Below are 8241 nucleotides of genomic sequence, written 5' to 3' on the forward strand. Positions count from 1 at the left end.
GCTAAACTGATCCCAGCTGAGGAGGCTGAACCTGTTGAGGAGAGGAGGGATTTTAAATCATAAATCTGTCCTTTAAAACATTCAGGATCCCTCCAGAGTTTGTTAACAATCACAGGTTTCTGCTGCTGTTGTTTTGTGGGTCAGAAGCTGAACAGTTTGTTGTAGAAAACAGACAACATGAAGTAAAGATTCTTCCAGTTTCCTTTTATTAGGAAATCAATTCAGTTTATTTAAATGGAGCCAAATCACAACAAAAGTTGTCTCAAGTCTCTGTACAGAAACATCCACAAACTTATAAAATTATAAAGAGCCAATTAGTAAAAGTCATACATCTAAGAAAGTAGCAGATTGTGATGACCTTAGCAGCACAGGGACAACAGCGGAAAAGAACGAATGAAAACTGCTTTTAGTCAGAGACCTTCAACACATACCAGACCGATACATCTATGTTTGTGTTTTAGAAGTTACCTTTGCAGGAGAACATCAGAAGAAGGAAGCCAAGAACAAGGTCAGACATGGCAGCAGTGATGGGCAAAAGTTTTAAAGATGAACTTGTTGGCAGAGAAACAATCCTGGAGGGCTAAAAGTTCAGAGAGAAGAGCATAAAGTATCAAAATGTATGGAAAGAATCACAACTGTCTCAACTAAACACCAACTAAATATTTAACACATTAGGACAAAAAGTATTCAATAGTTTCTAAAATAAAAAGCATAAAAAATACAAATTTAATTCTAAAACAGTTGGGATGTTGAGTAAAATGTAAATAAAACCAGAATACAAATTTTTGCAACTCTGAATAATCTATTTTTCTTCACCATGGATCATTGTGTACACATCATAAGTTGAAACTAAACAGTTGTACCATTTTCATATAGAAAATCCTCTACAGACAGAATGGGACAACCTCAGGTCCAGATGTTTACAGACTGATGGGAGAAGAAGAGGAGATGCTGCACAGAGGGAAACATCTGGAACATCTTTAAAGAGACGTGTTGCTGCCAAAAAAAAAAAAAATTACCAGATTTTTTTCCCCTAAAAATGTTAAAATTTCTTTGTTTCAACATTTCACATGTTAACTATGTTCCATTTTCAATACATTGAGGGTTTCTGGGATTTGCACATCATTGCATTCTGTTGATCATTTACATTTTACACAACAGCCAACTTCTTCTGAACTGGGGTTGTAGAAACTAGATTAGATCAGCTTAATATCAAACCATCATGTTTTTCTTCAATTAACCATTTTATTAGTGTTAATATAAACTAATAGTTTTGTTGAAATACAATGAAAACATTTAATATTTGAGAGAAAGACATTTTAGAACAAATAAATTACCGTATTTGCTCCTCGGTGCTGCCTGTCCTGTCAGCTGCCTGTCCGCTCGTGGTCAAAGTCCAAAGAGAAACTGAGTTTCAGTTAAAGGTGTGGCTCTTTTTCCTGTACTGTACTTTAAAAGATGTTTCTTCTTATTGAATATAAGTAAATAAAAACTCAATAAACCAGTAGCAAAGATGCTGTCAGTGAATCCTACAGTAAAATAAATAAAAATCACACTGTTCCATATCAGGATTCAGACTTCTTGTTTTTTTGCTTATTGTTAATAATTACCCTTAACTCAGCGTAAGTCAGTAAAAGAAACAGACTCTGGCTTGAATGTATCAGGTGTTTAAAAAGCTTTAAAAAGCTTTCATGTCAGTGTTCAGGAAGGATGAGTAAACTGAGAGAAGCTGCTTTAGTTCAGACGTCAGCATCATGTTGATGCTTCACCACAACCAGTGTGTTTAAAAAGCAGCAGCAGGTTTGTTCTTAGAATAAATACACAAACGTGTGACGAGACATGAAGGCAGAGCATCTTCAGAAATAGGCTGGTGTGAATCACAGGTAGAGTTTGTGTTTGTGGTTGTGTTTCAGCAGAAGAAGTCGTCCGAACTACAAGCAGACCCTGTTGAAGACCAACAATCATCCAGAAAATAAAAACAGATACAGAGCTCATAAATTACTTTAGATCTGGGTTTATTCTTACATTTATTATGTATATGAAGCCAAACAGGTAAAAGAAAATAACATTAAATGGAAACTGATTAGTCCAAGTACAACGTTAATAATAATGACATTATAAAGTACTTTTCAAAAAACATGAGGACGCGTTACAACAAAAGAATCTTTAAAACAAAGTGGAGAGTTGTTTTAAGGTCCAGAGGGCGGAACTACCACACTGGAGGCTCCGCCCCCAAAGCTACGAGGTGGGTGTGAGGGACAGAGAGTAGACCCAAGGCTGAGGATCGGAGTCTTCCAGACTGAGTCTACAGGTGGAAGATCTGACAGGTACTGAAGGATCTTAGCTTTAAAGTGTATAAAAATACTATCAACAACATGTATTTGCACACATACTTACAGAAAGATCTCATCTTTTGTAAAAATCTTTGGGTTAAAGCATTTGACCAATGTCCAGTTGTTGGTGCTTCTTTCTCACCTCAGAATTTGTTCCTCTGGAATTTTTGGCTGTTTTAAAAAGAATCTCAGGAAGTGAGTCTAAAACCTGAAAACTTTTTAAAGAACTGAAACATGTTTGGTTTGCTGAATCCCTCCTGTATGACCTGGTTTCTTACTATTCACTGTCACCCCACCTCTAAAAAAGTCCACTTCCATAAACTCTGAACACTTCTCCTTCACATCTGTGTTTTAGAAGAACTTAAACTGTTACAGCTGCTAACAGCTCAGAGCACAGAGCGTTTATTTATTACTACACTGATCAAATAAACATCCAGGACAGAAAATATTCTTCTTTTCCTCTCATTTATCCTTTTCTGTCTTGTTTTACTTGATTAGAGAATAGACACAATCCTCCTCTGTGGCTCCGGCTGAGGTAACTTCTGGCTCTGAGGGAAATAAAAACATTCATCAGTTAGATTATTGCTCCTAAACGTTACATTTAATAACCAGCAGCTCTTCATTTATTGGACTGGATGCAGTTTTTGTTGTGATCTTCTGGATGTTTTATCAGTAAAAATTCAAGTTTTGAGGGAAAATGGTTCAGAAGTTACATGTCAAACAGCAGCAGCTTTATTTTTATACCTAACTTTATTGTGACTTGTGCCGTTGTCTAAATAAACCCACTGAAAGGACTTTTGTTGCAGCTCGTGGTTTTACTGTGTGGTTTTTAACTGAGAAGATCAAATTTCCCCTCGAGGCGCCACAGATGTATCTCTGAAAATATTTCAGTGAGCTCATGTGTGAAAATGAACACAACGCTAAGCTAACGTCTCTGTGGTTACACTTTAAACTCATGCTGTTCAAAACGGACAATTTATTTTTAATGTCGTCCACCATCTTGAAAGGCAGGACGTCTACAACTGATTAACTTTGAGCCTGTTTCAACATGGCTGCTACGACTAGTTGACCTTAAAACACAGAAATGGCTTCAACTCAGTTAATTTTACTAAAACTGAACTAAGATTTGGTGTGGTAGTAGCTGAGAGTCATCCCAAACACATCCTCAATATGCATTCCTTCAAATAGTTAGTAATTTAGGTACCACTTCATACTAAAGGTCCCTTTATAAAGAATTTATTAACACTTTATAAATAAGTTATTCATGAGTTTGTACCCATTTTATGAAGCTTTTATCATTTATTAAACAGTAAATGAATAACTTATTGCTCTTTGCTAAGATTACTTTTTGAACTAAATAACTTTATTTTCCAAAACAAAAAAATATTTTCAAACACTCACATGCAGGTAACTTACTCACAAATGTTTGATATTTAAACTCTAAATTATGAAGAAAAATAATAATAAAAGTGATTTTGCCAAATAGTGATCGTCTGCTTTGATGTATGAAAAGTGTTTTATATCATTTTTGAAAAGATTATTATTGCTTTATAAAGTGCTTACAAATACATAAATAACCTTGTTAAAAAGCATGGGTTCTTTTTGTGAAGTGGTTTCATAAATAGCGTTTGACTTTGTTAACAAAATATATACATATAGTAAAAATTATATATATATATATAAAACAACAACTTCCATCTCATTCTGTTTGTTCCACGTGGGCAGTTCCACTTCAAGCTCAGCGTCTCTACCAGAACCTTGGGATCTTCAGGGTTCTGTTCAGTATCTTAGCTGTTCCTAGGACTGAGCTCTTCTGGACAGAGATCTCTGAGGTTGTTTCTGTGATCTGTTGGAGCCACTCTTCCAGTTTGGGGGTCCAATGACCACTGGTACCACTGTTTGTCAGTCTGGATCTGGAAGACCCACAGTATCTTAGCCCTGCCATTCTCCACCACCTTAGGTGCAGTTTCCCACTTTAACTGTAGGACTTCCAGTCCAGACTCGGTACAGATGTTCTTGTACTCTGTTCGAGCTGTTTGGTTATGGCGTTCCATGTAGACTTTGCCTGCCTGCGTCTTACATCCTGCTATTATGTGTTGGACTGTCTCAGACGCATCTTTACCCAGCCTCCATCTTGGGTCCTGCCTGGTAAGTTGGACCCCGCCTCGAATGCTCCTGTGCTGCCATGATTAGTGTCTCTGTCTGTCCTTCAGTCCAGGCCTTTCTAACCACTGGTAGGATTTGTTGATATCAGCCACTTCCTCAATCTGCCAGTGGTACATGCCAATCAGGGGCTTATCTTTCCTTGATGGTTCTTCTTTCTCCTCTTCCACATTGGGTTTCTGCTACCTGAGACCTTTACTTAGCAGATCGTCATTGGGGGCTTTCTTCCTGATGGACTCCAGGATCTTGGTTGGTTCATCTTGTGTCGTGGCTCTGATCCTCCCTCCTTTCTCTTAGTGTCCAGTCTCAGGGTGCTGGACTTAGGGTGAAACCCTCCATGCATTGTGAGGAGCTTTTGTGTCTTGATGTCAGTGGCTTCTATCTCCTCCTTAGGCCAGGTTATTATACCAGCAGGGTATCTGATGAATGGCACTGCATATGTGCTGATGGCTTGGACTTTGTTCTTCCCATTCAGCTGTTTCTTCAGGACCTGCCTTACTCTCTGTAGGTACTTGGTTGTGGCTGACTTCCCTGCAGCCTCATCCTGGTTGCCATTTGTCTGCTGTATACCAGGTACTTGTAGCTGTCCTGGATATCTGCAATGTTGCCTTCAAGAAGTTTAACCCCTTCAGTTGTGATTATTTGCCTTTCTTGGACACCGTACGGCTGAACTTATCAAGTCTAAATGACATACCAATGTCCCTGCTGTATATCCTGGTGAGGTAGATCAGTGAATTGATGTCTCGATCACTTTTGACATACAGCTTGATGTCATCCATGTAGAGGAGGTGACTAGATATATAATTTAAAACAAAACCTGCACCACAGAACTGCTGTTTTATTTCACACTAAAGCTCATTTGAACATTTGCAGACAACTGAACACTAAATTAGTTAAATTTGTTGGTTAGTAAAATAGATAAATTACCTTTCTTCTTCTTTTTAACCACAGAGTAAACCACAAGATCATCTGCAGGAGCTCCACCTGAGAATAAAACAAGGATCTGAAACAGTTTTGTTGAAGTTTTGTAACATTCATAAAGGAAAAGCCTGCACAGTTCATCTTTCGTAGTTTTTGGCCAACAGCACAAGTTACATGGTTTGGATCAGTGACAAGACTGGAGTAAAATAAAAAAACTAAAGAATAGTTATTATTAGTTAGTTATTATTAGTTAGTTATTAATAGTTATTATTGCTGGTTGCCTGAAAGAGAAAGACAAGCTGAGTGTCTCTGTGTTTGATTGACTGTTAGCAAAATATCTCATGACCCACTGGACGACTTTCATTTAAACTTTCAGAAAGTAACTCTTGTAGTTACATCTACAAATGATTGCTGAAGACAGCTGCCACAGTAAAGTGTTGTTAGAAAGCTTAAAAATGGCTATAATTCAATTTTTCAGATATTGAGTATAGACATGTAATAAAATACTTGATTGAGCGTCTCCACCTTTCCTCATTCCTTCATTGGGAACAGAAGCCAGCAGGACCCAGTTTACAGGAGCTATCATGTTGTATGTTTTGGATCATGGTCTGCATACGAGTGACGTGGGGCTTTAACCCAGACTGGTCTGCACACAACCATGGTGTTACCCAGTCCTGGACCTGGAGGGCCTCAATCCTGCATGTTAGATGTTTTCCTGCTCTTCAGCAGGTCGTCAAGTTCAGCAGAAGCATCTTAACTCATGCATTCAAATCATGAGTCACAGCAGGGAATTAAACTTTTAGAAAATAATCAGTGAATATATACCTAGAAATAAATCAATCAAATTCAAGATGGCCACCATAGCAAATCAACATTAGCCAACATAAAAATGGCTGTAATGTAGAACGATTTATCATCCGTCCTGTAGGAGAAAGTTAACTGTACCTTTGTGTTTCCTGCAGAGAACCAGCCCAATAATCACCAACAGCAGAGCCACTGATGAAACGCACAGCAGGATGATTAATTTAGGGACGTGATTGTGCAAATGTGGAATCTCTTCATGAGGTCCTAAAAAAAAAGAATTTTAGATTTAATAAATTATTGTTTAGCTGCTGATGTGTCGTCACCACTGAGCTGCTCGATCCAACAGTTTCACTGGTGATTGATGGGAGTTAACATGAGATGATCCCATTTTAAAACTGATATAAAAGGCAACGAGTAACATGCATTCCTTCTAGGACTGTAGGTCTTTAATTTAGAGAATTCACTTTTACACGTGACAGGATATTATCCTCAGCACTGGTATCATCTAACCAATCTTTGAAATCAATCCGCCTCATCCTTGACCCATGAGGCGTCCAACTGTTCAGTTTGAGATTCCTATGCTAGAGTATGGATTCCTCTATGACTCTGACCTTTGACCTTATTGTTTGATCTTGACCTTTGACCAAATCTGTTTAGTTAGTTTTGTAGTTGTTAAGTAATCCTGCTAACAAACAAACATAAGTGGAGAGGTGAAGGTCTGCTTTGGAAAGAAAATGAATGAAAGTCAGCAGAAGTAGGACAGAATTATGTCTGTGACTGAGAGGGAGACAGGTGGGACAATGAGGCTGTGAGGAGTGGAGGTTCTGAAGGTGGATGAGTTTAAGTACTTCGGATAAATCATCTCAAGACAGGATGGATTTGTGACAGAGAGCTGCAAAAGTGGAACAGAAGCTTTACAAGATGAGACTTGATGTGATGTTTGGTTTGGAGATGGTGAATCTAATAAAAAAGACAGAAAGAAAAGATGGAGCTGGCAGAGATGAAGATTTTCACATTTTTACCTAGAGGGACCAAAATGGCCAGGATTAGAAATGAGTCCATCAGAGGGACTGCTCAGGTTTGGAGACAAAGTTAAAAAGGCAGGGCTGAGATTGTTTGGACGTGTGTACAAGAAGGACAGTGGACATATTGTTAAATTTATGTTTCCTGTTTGTTTTTAACCTCCTTGTGAAGAACTTTGGTCAACATTGTTGTTTTTATATATCCTATAGAAATAAATTTGACATTGACATATTGGACAAAGAATGTTGAAGATGAGGAGATGAAGAGCTGCCAGGAAAGAGGAACAGAGGAAGACCACAGAGAAGGTCCATGGATGCAGTGAAGTAGGATCTGCAGAGGGTTGGTGTCCTCTGTGTCTTGTGAGAAGTGTTTGTAAAGGGAGAGACCTCTAGACCGAGTCCCCCCAGCTGTACTGGTCCATTTTGATCTGGTGAGTTATCTCAGCTAAGCTATCATCAACAAAACTTTCACCAAGTTTAGCTCAAATTTATGAACCCACAAATGTCTTTTCAACATGAACATAATCACTGGGTACAAGATTGAACATGTGAAAACAAATCATAAAACTTTGTTACCTTCATCTGGTGTGAAAACAGCCAGAGAGCTTTCTGGAGAATCTCCTTTTCCAGAGATGCTGCACTTGTAGCGTCCTTCATCAGACTTGGAGACACTTTGGATGGTAAACTTGCTTTTATAGCTGGTGCTGAGAAGGGCACCATCTTTGTAGAAATCACTGATGTCTTCCAGATCAGTTTTCTTGATGTGGTCCAGACCAGTTTTCTTGTTGATACACCGAAGAGTCAGGTCAGATCCTTCCATCACTGGTCGGGCAGGAATATCCAGGATCACCAAACCAGCTGAGAAACATGAAGATGATAGTTTGATTGTTCTTTCAGGATGAAGGCTGCTACATGTAAGGTTTAAAGGTGATCAAACTGAACACAACCCAGTATATGGTGTACATACCAGTAACAGAGATGTTGACAGCATTGGTTGC

General features: G+C 38.4%; 2 long non-coding RNA genes across 2 annotated transcripts; both read right to left on the reverse strand.

Annotated features, from left to right (window-relative positions):
• LOC112450150 lies at window positions 1-1518 on the reverse strand. Its single transcript, XR_003038697.2, has 3 exons — window positions 1338-1518; window positions 469-580; window positions 1-31 (listed from the first exon to the last, which is right to left on the reverse strand). It is a non-coding gene; the product is annotated as an uncharacterized LOC112450150 (long non-coding RNA).
• A 497-nt stretch (window positions 1519-2015) lies between these two features.
• LOC119617183 lies at window positions 2016-8049 on the reverse strand. The gene is made up of 4 exons (XR_005233385.1): window positions 7820-8049; window positions 6363-6485; window positions 5424-5480; window positions 2016-2881 (listed from the first exon to the last, which is right to left on the reverse strand). It is a non-coding gene; the product is annotated as an uncharacterized LOC119617183 (long non-coding RNA).
• Between the last annotated feature and the right edge of the window lie 192 nt (window positions 8050-8241).

The sequence above is a fragment of the Kryptolebias marmoratus genome, linkage group LG7 (genome assembly GCF_001649575.2).
Source record: "Kryptolebias marmoratus isolate JLee-2015 linkage group LG7, ASM164957v2, whole genome shotgun sequence".
Lineage (NCBI taxonomy): Eukaryota > Metazoa > Chordata > Actinopteri > Cyprinodontiformes > Rivulidae > Kryptolebias > Kryptolebias marmoratus.